We start from the raw sequence: 15,532 nt of genomic DNA, 5'->3' as shown, positions 1-15,532 counted from the left end.
AAATTAACAGGACTGAAAGAAACGCAGGGCTGAACTCTCTGGTTTTGTGGACAATCAACTCGTGACTATCTTTACCTATTCATTCAGGAAGAACTGACTGGGCGCTTGCTTAGTTCCCAGCCAAGGGTCCTTGTCTCCTGTGGGCCTTCATTGCAAGCTGCAGAAATGTGCTTTGCAGATATGCCAGGCAGATGGAGGAGGAAATTTTGCCTGGAAGTATTGAGCCTCTGGGCTGTGGGCCAGAAGTTCTGTCTTAAGTAAGCATGGTCATAAGGGTCGGGGGAATCAGATTCTGCAAATGGTTCCTTGTTGTGGATTCTTCATCACGTGTATGCTGGGAGGTACCAGAAGTTCTTAGTAAGAGAGAGTGAGCTTGGGGCATCAAGCTCCTCATCTCGTGGTGGAAGCTGAATGCTCCTGTCCCTCTCCTGATGGCCTTTTCTCTTCTGGAGAGATCTGAACCCAGCCTCTCTAATTGTGCATGTGCTTTCTCCCTATTGGCCTTTTATCGCCCAGAAAAGCAGGGAAGCAGGCAGGACACAAGCAAATGTGTGAGACAATGAAATTCTGTGTGGTATAAAGGAAGAAGAAGCAGCACAGAGGGTCCGAGATGGGGTGGTTGGATATGGATACAATTCTGTTGTTGCTGTTGTCTAAAGTGCAGACATATTTTTATTAATTATTATTATTAGATTGGCATACAAAGTAATGGGTTTTGTCACGGTGGCTCTGTACATATGTGTCATACTTTGTTGTCATTTCTTCTTCCCACTGCCCTTTGAAATGCCCTCTGCACCACTCCAGGTGGATCCCTTCCTTCCTGCAGTGAGTCCCCTCTGTTTTCTTTATCAGGCGTATTATATTGCCGTCTATATTTATTACCTTTCTTAAGATCAGACCTTTCCATGATCTCCTTTCTAGTTTCAACACCAGTGTTCTTTTTTTTAAAATTTTTTATTTAACTTTTATTAATTACTCTTTATTCATTTTGTATCCCCCATAAGCCCCTCCCTCCTCCCCTCCCAGTCCCACCCTCCCCCCCTTTCTGTATGCATGCCCCTCCCCAAGTCCACTGATTGGGGAGGTCCTCCTCTCCTTCTTTCTAACATTAGTCTATCAGTTCTCATCAGAAGTGGCTGCATTGTCAGGGTTCTAGGTTATCTCCATGAATAGTCCTTGGTTGGAGTATGAGTCTCTGGGAAGTTCCCTGTGTTCAAATTTTGTTGTTCTGTTGCTCTCCTTGTGGAGATCCTGTCCTCTCCAGCTCTTACTATTTCCCACTTCTTACATAAAATTCCATTCACTCGGCCCGACAGCTGGCCATCTGGCTCAGCATCTGCTTTGACAGTCGGCACGGCAGAGGCTTTCAGAGGCCCTCTGTGGCAGGTTCCCAGGTTGTTTCCTGTTTTCTTTTTCTTCTGATGTCCATCCTCTACATGGGGAACAGAGCTAAACAGAGAATTCTCTGTAGAGGAGTATCGAATGCAGAGAAGCACTTAAAGAAATGCTCAACCTCATTAGCCATTAGGGAAATGCAAATCAAAACAACCCTGAGATTTCACCTTACACCCATCAGAATGGCCAAGATCAAAAACTCAAGTGACAACACATGCTGGAGAAGTTGTGGAGAAAGGGGAACCCTTCTCCACTGCTGGTGGGAATGTAAACTTGTACAACACCAGTGTTCTTAAACAGAAGAAATGTCCAAGATCCCAAGAGTCAAATTTTCCTTCTGTCATGGTGAGGACATCTGAAAATGAGAAACTGGCTTCCACCAGGTGTGAAGTCTTTCAGTGCCTGATGTTTGGATTCAACAGCCTCTAGAATGGAGACAGCTATTTGTTGTCCATCAGCCAGCCACTTTATGGTATTTTGTTACTAGCTGGCTTTGAGTATTTTGTCATGGAAGCCTAAATGATCCAAGATAATAAAGTGCCCTCTCTTTAAGATTTAATATTTTTTATTATTCGTATGAGTGCTTTGCCTGCATGTACATACGTACGTAGTACGTATAGCACATGTGTGCTTAGTATCTGTGGAGGTCAGAAGAGGGAAGGCATCACATCCCTTATAACTGGAGTTACAGATGATTATGAACCACAGTGGAGGTGCTGGGCTGTTAGATTGGTCCTCGGAAAGAGTAGCCAGTACCATTTGTTCAGTCCCACTCTTCAGTATTGAAACCAGGCAGCTCTCTCCAGTAGAGTTTGTGATACGATCTTATTTGTCCCGTGCATTTGACCAGCACACTTTTGCACACCTCGCTTCCCTTCAGTGCAAAGGTTGGCCCTCTAGACTAAATCAACAGCAGTAGCAAACAAGAGTGACATTGTAGGAAATTGCTTGGGTGACAAGTAGAAGCCAAATCACCAAGGAGACTGGGAGTCCCCCAAAGTAGCAGATTTGTTGCTGTTGTCTCCCTTCTAGGCTGAAGCAAGCGGAGGTCAGTGACCTTTTTTCTGTATCTGGTACCATGTCTAGTTTTACCAGTAGACATTTAACACCTATTTGCAGTTATCATTGAAACTGACAAATAACGGAATCCCTCTTGCCCACCCCACATGTGGAAAGGCAATTGCTGCTTGGACTGGTATCAATTCAAACCACAGCCCCGCTGCTGAGACAAGAACTTTGCCTTATCTTGAAGCCTTACAGCTACCAGGAGCTGCAGGCCAGTGTAATTTGCTGGTGCTTTTTAAGTCAGTAGCAGTTTTTCAGCAAACATATCAAACCCTTAATGGGGTTTTTGAAAGTAAATCCCCTGTTTGAAATGAGAAGGAAAATAAATAAGCAGTTATTATTCCATTTCTGTCCTTTACCTTTTAATCTGGGGGCCAAGGGTATGTGAGTAAAACCAGGGTGTGTAGAATGATTCCTCAAAGCAAAGAGGCATCATGGTGGAGAGTCAACCTCCTGGAGCCACTGGTATGCCCGGGAGCCACGTGGATGAAATATTAAGTATCAGGCAGCAGTAATGTGGTTGCTGCAGACGTAATCAGATGAGTAGTTAAAGGCCTGGCATTCTTTAGGGAAACAAATGATTGATCAACCCTGCAAAATAAATAACCTGGCTCTTCGGCTCTATAGAGCAATTTTAAATATTCAGTCTGTCCCTGTGTTTGTAGAGGGCTGTCCTTATCTGACTTTTGGTTGCTTGTGATTTTTTGGAAGAATTTCTCAAACATGCCTTTTTAGAGATTTTTGATCTGGGCAATGGATGCAAGGAGTACCATTTAAAATTCTTGTTCTGTTTCTTGCTTGGCATGAAGTTCTTTGGAGGCAGTGATAACATGCAACCTTTCGGGAGGCTGTGCGTTCTTTGGAGGACAGTGCTGAAGTAGGGGCCATCTGGGCTATTGGCAAATAAAGACATCTATCATAGTGTGTATTTGCAGCTGGGTGGCAGTGCATTGAACACAAAGCAAGATATGGTTTGGAAAGTGGCTGGCTCCTTGTGGCCATGAAGGCATCCAGCCTGAAAAGACCGGGGGTTGGAGGGACAGTATCTCCTGGGGCAGCCCATGTGATGGACATTTTCCACATGGTAGGTGGTGCCTGGATTAGAAAGGGGATGTGGTGTTGTTTCTCAATGGCACTTTGGTGTTTGGTGAAAACTGCCTTTGAAGGCAATCAGATGCCTCTGGGTACTAGTGAAGGGTAGAAGGTAGCTGGGTTTGCACAAGCCTTAGTTGTCATAGACACTGGCTCACAGCAGGTAGAAGCTGCTTTGAGGAGACATCTCTTTGGCTGTTTTGCCATATATCTACCTCTAGTCCCAGGTGGCTATGGGTAAAGTAACAGGCTCAGGTAATGACATGACATCAAATAGATATGATTCTTTTTAGTTGCGGGAAGATCTAGGTTTTTATTTCTCTTTGGAAACAGTGCTGAGTTTGACTGAAGGTTACTAACAGGGATTTCTTGGAAGGGGTTGGTTTGAACTCACCGAAATGATAAGGTACAAAGCTTATAAAGTGCTTTTGTGCCTCATTCTATAAGTTAGGCAAATAATGGTGTTCAATAATGAGTTGTTTCATTCTTTAAAGTCAATGCACACTTTTTAAGTCCTTATTCTATACCAAGATCTCTGCTGAGGCCATAGAAAAAAGTATGATAGATGAGGCATTTTAGGCTCTCAAAGCAGTAGATAGCTATTAGAACTTGAATTTCATACTTGGACCTTACTGGGTTGTTTGTACCAGCACATGCTTCTGAAGGTGGTAGCTAGTAGAATACTTACTAAGAGAGAACCCTGAGGTTAGCCAGAGGACTTTGGAATGAGTGGGAAAAGAAATCAACACGTTGTTAGGAATTTAAAACTAACCATGGCTCTGAGGGCCTAGCAAGAGCAGCTAGCAGGCTTTGGGGGTAGAGTCCAGACTATTGCCTTTGTGTGTTTGCAACCAGGCTTAGCAAGTCCAAAGCCAGCTTGTGCTGGAGAGAGCAGATGGAGAGGTGGATCCTTCTTTTTGGGTTTTGCTCAATCCTGGAAATGCAACAGATGGAACCTTATAGCCAGATGAGGCCAACTTGGGATACACAAAGGGCTTACTCATTTGGCTGTGTACTTATTGTTTTCCAGTGCCTAGGAGAAGGGTAGAATGGAAGCTCTCTCTTTCTCTCTCTCTCTCTCTCTCTCTCTCTCTCTCTCTCTCTGTGTAGTAGGGGAATGTGGTCTTCTGGGGGATGTTTATGTTAGTAGGAGAGAGAAAGGTGTGAGGGTCACAGAGATGAGGACGTTGTGGAAAGGCTCTGGTGGCTCTCTTTCCTGGAGTGACAGCTGGTAGGCAGCTGTAGTGATATTGTGTGTGTGTGTTAACAGCCACAGTGACTGGGTGTTTATTGAATTGCTGTAGATTTTCTAAAAGCAAAGCAAGCATACCAAATTACTGCAAATTACCAGGGGCTTTCCTAATGTCTGATAAAAATACTGTGAACATTTAAGGACACAGACTCTGCAAATGGCTCTGAATGTGGCAATAGGACTGTTCCTGCCTGGAGGACAAACACACTGGTTCTCCAGTGCAAACCCAACAGGTAAGGGAATGGCAATGACACCAGAAGGCAGCTGCTTCAGACTCAGGTTTGGCTTCCTTGCCCTCAGTTGGCCTTCTTGCCTTTACAGAGATGCTCCCCATGGTTCGTTGCCTCTTGAGAAGCTCGTGCCTCGATCTGGTAGTAAGAGTGCAGCTTTGGGTCCAGACAATGGGCAGGGGGACAGGCTGATTCTTAAGGACCTTCCTTAAGGATACCCTGTCTTTCTTACCTTTCTATGTCATGCTTTCTTCTGTTGGGAAATAAGAATATCTCGCAGAAGGATCCAGAATAGCAGAAACTCTATTTGGGAGATAAACCCATCCACAACTCATACCTGGTTTCTTCAGACTCAGGATAATCCTTTCTCTTACTATAGTTCTGCTGTTCTGTCTATTTCCCTTCCTGCCTTGGTTGTGTTCTTTAGGCAGAAATAAACCATAACTGTTTTGTCTTAATGAGAAAAGCATCATTGGCCTCACAGGCTTTTTGCTTCCAGCCTTGTACTGAGGAGCAGTAAAGAGTTGGGACTCTGTGAATTGAATTACATCCAGTTTAAAAATCAAAGGAATAACTATTTAGGGTCCAAATACACTTTAGGTTGAATCAGTTCAAAGCATCAGAAAAATCGTTGGAAATATTTGAAGAGCACAGCAGGTGTCTCGGTTTGCATTTCTTAACCTGTGTCATTTGATGTTTTGATTCCTCAGAGGCTTGAGGAATCTTACTGCCTTGTAGCAGTTAAAGTGCATCAGGAATTCTACACACCTTGATAGTTTGCAACAGAATTTCAGGGTTAGACACTCTCTCTCCTGTCTGATATGTTTTTGTGGTTAACATCATTACCTGCTGGTCTTAGCTTGCGATTTGTTTGGCCAGGATATCACCTTGTTGAATACCAAGAAGACTAAAACAGTTTTGAAAACACAATGTGCTTTTGTGATATGTCTGGGCTAGGTAGTCCAAGCTATTAAACTTTCAATATTGTTAATGAGTTAGGAGAGAAGGCCTAGTGCTTTTGGGAGAGAATAAATTTTTCCTGAACCATGGGCCTGAAAGGTCCAGTAGCAACAGAAAGGGAGGAGACAGAAGGAGAGGGCAAGATGGTGAAGAGGCAAGCAGAAGTTCAGGCACATCTCTTCTCACCATTGCGCATGGCTGGACTGGGTGAGGGATGGGACCAGCAGTGGATGACAGTGAGAGACAGGACAGGAAGAACAGATGCTTACTTTAAGAGTGAGCAGCAATCAGAGCAGAGCCAGCTCCTGTTAAAAGTAGCAGCTTTACAAAAATGGTTTTCTGGGAACCATCCAATGATCTTCAACTCCTTAACCAGAGTCGACCTTGATGGAGGAACAAGGCCAGATAAATCTCCTGGTAAAGCATACTTATTCTTTTTTTTTTTTTTTTTTTTTTTCAGGGGTGTGGTGGGGAGAGACCTTCAGGGAGCATGGCTTCTCTGGGCCAAGGAAGGGCTCTGGATGAGTCTTAACTTTCTTTTCTTTTTCATTTTTTAAATTCACTTTACAGCTTGATCATAGCCCCTCCTCTCCTCTCAGTCCCACCCTCACACCCCTTCCCCATTACCCCAACCTCTTGTTCTCAGAAAAGGGGACCTCCACATAGGTATCAACACACCCTGGCACAATGAGTTTCAGCAGGACTAAGAGCATCTTCTCCCACTGAAGCCAGATAAGGCATCCCAACTAGGGAAAGGGATTCAAAAGCAGATAACAGAGTCAGAGGCAGCTCCTGCTCTAATTGTTAGGGGACCCATATGAAGAACAAGCTGCTCATCTGCTACATATGTGTAGGCAGCCTAGGTCTAGCCCATGCAAGTTCATCAGTTAATGGTTTAGTCTCTGTGAGCCTCTATGGGGTCAGATTAGTTTGTTCTGTTGGTCTTCTTTTGGTGTCCTTGGTCCCTCCAGCTCCCTCAATTCTTGCCCCAACTCTTCCAAAAGACTCTCTGAGCTCTGACTATTATTTGGCTGTGGATCTCTGCATCTATTTCTATCAGCAGTAGGATGAAGCCTCTCAGAAGACAGTTATGTTAGGCTTCTGTCTGCAAGCACAGCAACAGCGTGTTATTCATAGTGTCTGGGGTTGGCTCACTCCCATGGGGTGGTCTCAAGTTAGTCTAGTCATTGGTTGGCCATTCACTCGATCTTTGGTCCATCTTTATCCCTGTATTACTTATAGGTGGGACAAAATTTAGGCTGAAAGTTTTGTGGGTGGATTTGTGTCTCCCTTCTTCTACTGGAAGTCCTGCCTAGCTAGAGGAGGTAGCCTCTTCAGGCTCCATATTCCCCACTGGTAGAAGTCTCAGCTAGGGTCAACCCCTTAGACTTCGGGAAGCATTCCCTATCCCTGAGATGCCTCTCCATTGATTTTGTCCTCTCTCCTACCCTTTCTCCCTCCCCACTCTTGATCCCCACCTGGTTCCTCTCCCTATTTCTCTCTCATCCAGATCTCTCTCTCCCTCCCTCTACTTCAGATATCTATTTTATTCCCTCTTCTGAGTGAGATTTAAGCATCCTTCCATGGTCCCTCTTTGCTAACTTGGCATCTTCGGATCTGTGGCTTGTAAGCCTGGTTATCCTGTACTTTATGGCTAATATCCACTTTTAAGTGAGTACATATTGTCTGTGTCTTTCTGGGTCTGTGCTACCTTGCTCAAGATGATATTTTCTAGTTTTTTGCCTGAAAATTTCATGATGTTCTTGTTTTTAATAGTTAGTAGTGTTCCATTGTGTAAATATACTATGTTTTCTTTATCTATTCTTTAGTTGAGGAGCATATAGGTTGTTTCCAGTTTCTGGCTGTTATAAATAAAGCTGCCATGAACATAGTTGAGAAAGTGTCCTGTGGTATGGTGGAGCATCTTTCGAGTATATGTCCAGGAGTGGTATAGCTGGGTTTGAGGTAGAACTATTCCCAATTTTCTGAGAAAGGGCCACATTAGTTGTACAAGTTTGCACTCCCAACAGCAATGGAGGAGGGTTCCCCTTGCTTTACCTCCTCATCAGCATGTTATGTCACCTGAGTATTTGATCTTTTCCATCCTGGAAGGTGTTAGATGAAATCTCAGAGTCATTTTGAGTTGCATTTCCTTGATGACTAAGCATTTCTATAATTGCTTCTCCACCATTAGAGATTTCTCTGTTGAGAATACTTTGTTTAGCTCTATACCCCATATTTTAATTGGGTTAATTGGTTTGTTGGCATTTAATTTCTTGAATTCTTTGTATATTTGGATATTAGCCCTCTGTCACATGTAGAGTTGGTAAAGATCTTCTGGAGACATCACTATCCATGATTTTAAGCTGTACTACAGAGCAATAGTAGTATAAAACACATGGTACTAGCACAAAAACAGAAGGTAGATGAATGGAATCTAATTGAAGACCCAGAAATAAACCCACTCCTACAGACACTTTATTTTTGAAAAGAAGCCAAAACCATATGATAAAAAAAGAAAGCATCTTCAACAAATGCTGCTGGTCTAGCCTGATGTCTGCATGTAGAAGAATGAAAATAGACCCATATCAATCACCCTGCACAAAACTCAAGTTCAAATGGATCAAAGACCTCAACATAAAACCAATATAAAACTAAATCTAATAGAAGAGAAAGTGGTACATTGCATTGGTACAGGAGACAACTTTCTGAACAAAATGACATCAGCTCAGACTCTAAGACCAACCACTAATAAATAGGACCTTATGAAACTGAAAAGTTTCTGCAAGGCAAAGGGCACTGTCAATAGAATAAAACTTCAGAATGGGAAAAGATCTTAACTTTCATAAGGTGTGATCCCATTCAAGAAGTAGGAACAATTCATGTTCTAGATGCTTATGTTTGCAAAGGCCACAGAATTGAATATTCATGTACGACCCCTAACACTGGTTACTGCTTTCCTTATATATAAGGTTAGAGTATTGGATTATAAGTCCCTAGGTTCTTTTCATCTCTTAAGTGAGCAATTCATTCTCTCATATAACATATTAAATGCTTGAGGAGAAAAATCAAGAGAAGATATTTGTACAATCTTTTGTGCTCTTGGCTCAAAGACACATCTGCCTATAAAAAAGCCTATCCATGCTTGTCCACCCCCATCCATCCCTCATCCTCTCACCCCCATTCACCCCAATCAACCAAACCACCCACCCTCTCATCCATACTTCCATTTATTCATACACCTATCCATCCATCCATCCATCCATCCATCCATCCATCCATCCATCCACTCATTTGTTCATCCATCCATTGGTTCATTGATACTCTCAATAATTCATTCCTTGTCTCACTATTGAAGTCATATGGTACACTCAAACTCATATTTTAAGCTTTATCAACCCTGTATCTGTCCCGAGTTTTTGGCAAATCTTAAGTGCTTCAGCATTTGCCAAGTGAATGAGTGAAAGGTAACTCAGCCACCTGTTTCTTAAGAACAACAGAGTGGAGAGTGGTTCCACTCCATTCTAGTCCATTTCCCTAATTTCTTGGCAGTTGTACACATTTCAGCGCTAAATAAATATTTGTTAAAGGAAGGGAGGAATCTGCAGCTGCAGTTGTTTGTGTTTATATACTCTGGCCATATGCTTGTGTATCATCTCCTTAGGCAGTGTAGTAGAGTGGGGAAAGCATGAGGAGTCTAGAGTCACAGGGCCTGCATTCTCCCACATGCTGTTTCTAGCAAGCTGTGTACCTTGGAGAAATCGTGCAGCCTTTCTGGATCTCTCTTTTCGTCTGCAGAGTCACACGTCTCCTTTGATTCTTTCCAGTTTTAAAGGTATACAGGGACGTTACAGATGAAGGAAGATAGTATAGAGCTAGGAAGTGGGAGTTGACAGAAGCTTACAGGTGGGGGCTGGTTGTGCCCACCACAGCTTTAGAGAAAGGGTTGTATGTCTTTTATATACTTTTATTTCTAATAATAATCTAATTAGTGGGTCTTACCACATACTGTCACGGAAATGACTATGTGTCAAGTGTGGCTATGCATGCTGTACAGTTACATCAATCTTATTTGTAACTAATTTACTTAATGAGTAAACAAACTGATTTTAAGCTGGGAGAGGTAGTGCATGACTATCACTCCAATATTTAGATATATGAGGCAGGAGGATTACTGTCACTTCAAAGCCAGCCTAGGCTTTAGAGTGAGGTTCAAGGCAAGCCTGAACAGCATCATGAAAACCTGTTTCACAAAAAAAAAAAAGGAAACAAATAGAAAGCAAAACTAATCTAACATAATCCTCCTAATGATTAAATGTGGTGGTTATCAGCTTAGCCCCACTTTCGTATTAGAAAACTAGGCCTTACAGGAATAAAAGTATCTCCCAGTGGTTACTAGCTGGTAAGAGGCAAAGCCAGCACCAGAAGTCTGAGGTCTGGACCATGCTGGTGAGCTGTGGTTTACCTGACAACCATGTAATGTTCTGCGATGACTGAAACTGAATATAAGCCACAGTCCCTACCACAAGGTTCTCCCAGTCTAATTGGGTACATGAAATATTTAGCGAAGGAGAGAGTGGGCAATAAAGCTACAATGTGATGTGTAGATCACCAGAGAACAGGAAAGGCCATAACAGGCACCTTACTTTTATATAATGTTTTACGCTTTTCTGAGTGTTTTAAAATCCATCATCTCATTTGCTTCCCATAATAGCCATCATTATTTATTGAGGGCTTACTATGTGCCAGGCACTGGCCTAAGTGCTCTGCTTATATTATCTCAACCAAGCCTTCCAAAAAGCCTATTATATAGACATCATTTCCATTTTAGTGTCAAAAATTCAATTTGACTTCTTGATATGAAGACTGAGGGAAGAAGTTAGAATTAGCTTGGAGCACAGCTGACTCTGGGACTTGTAATGTCACTGGGTTGCCACCTCTTTCCCTTTACTTCCTATGTTGGCTTCACTTTTAAATAAGTTATTTTCTAGGATGGCCCCATGCACGCCGAGTCCTACAAGCATGAGGACCTGAATTCTTGTTTTCAGCACCTATATAAAAGGTAGACATGATAGCATAAATCTGTAACCCCAGTGCTGGGATAATGGAGACAGATGATCCTTGAAGATCATTGGCCAGATAACCAACTTAACTCTGAGGTCAATGAGGTGCCTTATCTTGGGAAGGGGGGAGAGGCTGAGAGTTAGAAAAAAATGCTTGGCCCTTACCTCTTGCCTCCACACCCCATAATGCACATGTGCATGCACATACATCCAATCACAGGAATATTTACACATAGTACTATACTCGAACATGCACTTGAGAACACACACACACACACACACACACACACACACACACACACACACACAGAATAACTGGAAATTTGCAGAGTAAAAACATTTCCTCAGTACATCAATCTGAAGATTGTGTGATTCAAAGTTCCGCTAGTGCTGGTAGGAACTGTGTAGAGCCCCAGGGTGGTACAGAAGCACAGAGACATAGATGTCTTACCTCAGGTCTCCTCCTCACCTTAGGAAGCCACAGTTTCATAGGTTAGGGGCTCACCCATATGGCTTCCACCCTCTTCACTCATCACAGTGGAGATCAGTTTTCCTGTGAGTTCCAGTGAGAATATTCAAGCTATAACACCCTCTGGAAGGAGAGCTTGTCTTCATTCACATCATTCTCTTCACCTACATTATTCTGTCTAGCATCTTCCTACCTAGCTGAAGATATCTAGCTAGGGAGAAGGGAGTATGGAGGATTTGTCTTGGTTCTATATTCATACAAGGAGGTTAAGTCCCTTTCCCACCTGAGAATTCACACTTTCTGCTTCCATTTCCTTGTTGCAGAGTTGGCAAGTGAAATTCCTTAACACAACGCATTGTAGACCAGTGAGCCTCTGTGAATCTGAATCCCTGACTCATCAGTTTGGAACAAAGACTCTGGAGAGGATGTCCTGAGGCTGGTGTGAGCCTGAGTACTGGGACTTTTGTCCAGGCTAGAGAGGGCCTTGGCTCCTTTATTTTTCATGGAGAAGGATGCTGCAGGGGGCAGGAAGAGGATGAGAAGGTACAATGCAAACATCAGGAGCATGCTGCATATGGCACGGAATACTGTGCAAATAGCAGTGTTTTCCTTATTTTGGCAACGTACACGTAGCAGAAGTCACATGAAATTGTATAGTTCACTGGCTTCCTGTACACCAACGCTGTTCAGCTGCCACCATAGCCTAGTTTCAGAAGATTTTTATTACCCATAGAAGTCCCTACCCATTGGCAGCAACACCCCCTTCTTGCTCTTGTAGTCCCTGGAAACCGCAAATATGCTTTCTGTATCCTGAATTTAGCTCAGATGGAAATCCTTCTGCAGAACCACATAGCTTGTGTCTAGAAAATCGTTTTTGTATTCATCCACATTGCACTGTATGGTGATGCTTCATTTCTTTTGTGGCTAAGTGTTAGCCCATGTTATGTTTGGGCAGCATTTCTTTTATATGAATGGTAGTTTATGTCCTAAAATCTCACCCAGTCTTTTCATCACATTGAGGGATGGAGGAGTTGTAGAGGGAGATGGAGAGGGATGTGCGTAGTGAAGAAGATGGGATGGCTTCTTCAGCCCTCCAAGAGCTCCTGTAAGCTCTTGTTGGAAACCAGGGACCAGAAGGAGCTGAGCTCTGGACCGACATTTCTGATGGACTTGAGAAGATGTGTTGGTGAGTGGTCTCTTGGATTGGCCCTAACATAGCTGCCGAGTAACATCAAGAGCAATAACCTGATAAATGAGTTCAAATGACACCACAGAGTTGTCAGAGCAGAAAGCTAGGGCATCCCTGTGTTCAGAGTATGTGTGAGGGCCTGGGACAGAGTTGGAGCTGGCATTGGGGGTAGAGAGATCAGGAATTTTGGTGAGGCCACTAGGATCATGGTGGACAAGTAAAGGACTGAATGTTTGTATTCCCTAGGATACCTATGTAGAAACCTAACTCTGGATGGGTAGGAATTGCCTTAGGAGATATCTTTGGGAGATGACTAACTCATGAAGGTGGCACCTCCTGAGTGGAACTAGTCTCTTCCAAGGGGTTGAGGATGCCAAAGCCCTCCTGTTTTCACCATTCAAAGATGTAGCAAGAAAAAGCTATCTATGAAGCAAAATGAGGCCCGTCACCAGACACCATCTCTACCAGTGCCATGCCTCAGATTCTGTCAGTCTAGAACTGTGAGTGCTTACTTTCTGTTGTGTATAAGCCATTCACCCCATGGTGCTTTGTTATACCGGCCTAAACACAATGGGTCCCTGGGTGGCCATGTGGAATGAATGTCACATGAAATCATCCTTTCTCAACCCAGCCCTCTCTTCGCTGGAACAACCTGGTTCATCTGCTTAGCTCCCTCATGGGTTGCCTGACTCTACCCTTGGCCTAATGATCCAACCTTGTTCCCACCCTTGTTATCGATTTGGCTTACTTTAAGATCTACTTTCACTGTCAGTGGTGTTGATCCCAGAATTCCCTTTCTGACCTGCCCCCATACGTGTTCCCTGCAAAGCTCAAGTGGCACTTCTTCCATGAGTTCCTATAGGCCCCAAAGCCATTCCTGTTGCAGCATTAGGCCGTGTGTGCCTGTTTGCCTGTCACTCCTGTGTGGGAGTGACCGTGCTGCATAGGATGATCTGCACAAACTTGTGAATGAATCAATTGATGAATAAATGAGGGCAGCTGATGGAGATAACAGTTAACATGAGGCACACTTGAGATTACTTTTCTACCTTGGAGCATAGCCCTTGTAGAAAAGGGAAGTCTCCCATGTTGGAGGAGTTCCAGAAGCAGTCTGTTCGACCACTTAATCTAATGTGTTGTGGGGATTGAGTCAACTAGGGAAATGGCCTCTGCTATCTTGTGCAGCTCAGGCCTTCTATGATTTGATGACTCAAGGAACTATGCCTTGCCCTCTGCCTGGGCCATTTCTCATGCCAGCAGAAATCCTGCAGTGGCCCAGGTGTGACCCGGATGCTGATGCAGGATTCTTCAATCTCACAGGTGCTGTTCTTTATAGAATTTAATCTTGTAATGCAATGCCCATGTGGCCTTTACATTAATCACCCTTTTCATAGCAGATGCCTGGAGGGGGAGGCCAGGGGAGCAATAGAAAGGCGGGGCACAGAGGGTCTGATGTCTGAGATAGTATGCCAGAGACCAGAAGAGGACAAGAACTGGGTGTATCATGACGAGGAGAATGGAGGGGCTAAAGAAGCTGAGGATGACATCATGAGCAGATGAGGGATTGGAGGAAGATGCCCACAATCCCCCTCTGTGTAGAAACCAGAGCCCATTCAAAGCCTGTAATTGTGAATATTTCTTCCACCTCCTCACCCTTGCTTTCCCAAAGGCAGCAAAATCTACTGATTCCTTTTACAGAAATGGGTCTCTACAGCAAGGGAAAGAAAAGTGTTACACCTGAATGCTAGTCTTTCAACTTCCCATACAGAAGATAGGAAATGAAGGGCTGGAGACATGGCTCAGTAGTTAAGAGCATTGGCTGCTCACCCAGAGGACCCAGGTTCAATTCCCAGCATGCACATGGTAGCTCACAACCATCAGTAACTCTAGCACCAGAGGATCTGAATCCCTTCCTTCAGGCATGCACATGGCACAAAGCCTTATGTGCAAACAAAATGCTTATATAAATAATAATGATAATAGAGTAATAAAAAAAAAGATAGGAAACTGTCGGAGGAGAAACTGAGGCACTGAGAAGTCACAATATGACTAGCGCAGTAATGGGCTGCATTCTGGTAAGCCCTTCAGCACTGGGCTGGTTGGGATAAGTGTCTCCAAGAGGCTCCTTGTTAAAGTTTGGCTACTTGAGGTGGTACGATGGGCAGTGAAGGGACCTTTGACAGGTGAGATCCAGTAGAAGGGCGCTGGAGGTGTCTTCCTGTCTCTGTTCCTGGCTGGTGATGAGAGAAGTTTCCTCCTATAAGTAATCCTATCATCAGGTGACATTATTACTAGCTATCCAGACTGGTGTGGCTGTCTTTCTAGGACCTGAACCTTCACACTGTGAGTTAAATAAACCTCTCTGCTTCATAAACAGTCTGTGTCAGGTATTTCATTACAACACTACAAAGCTGACTATAGACAGACATTTCAAGCTGCAGTCAGGGGCAAAGAGAAATTTTTAAGAGGGTATGTGGCAGTGTGGGACATGAGCAGGACGAGGGATGAGTAGATTTGGCAGATGGGTTTCAGGATATCATTACTCATTTTGCTTTCCTGCCAGGCACCCAGGGCACATTTGGATTTGTTTTTCAGTACTTTTTTTTTTTTTTTTTTATTCAACTTTGGTTTCTTTCTGGAAAGTTGTTTGCCGATTCCCAGCGAGTGGAGCCTCACAACAGGGACTATTCTGTTGGAGACCCTTTTATGCTGAAAACTATGTAGTGCATTCCGCTAGCTATTTTCTTTTCTCCTTCCACTCCCTCTCAGGGTTTTTCCTTCATGCAAGGCATGCAAAGGCCTTTTCATCTGGGAGCT

The sequence above is a fragment of the Psammomys obesus genome, unplaced genomic scaffold (assembly GCF_907164565.1).
Source record: "Psammomys obesus unplaced genomic scaffold, mPsaObe1.curated_primary_1811, whole genome shotgun sequence".
Taxonomy (NCBI): domain Eukaryota; kingdom Metazoa; phylum Chordata; class Mammalia; order Rodentia; family Muridae; genus Psammomys; species Psammomys obesus.
Note: the sequence above shows the minus strand (reverse complement) of the source record.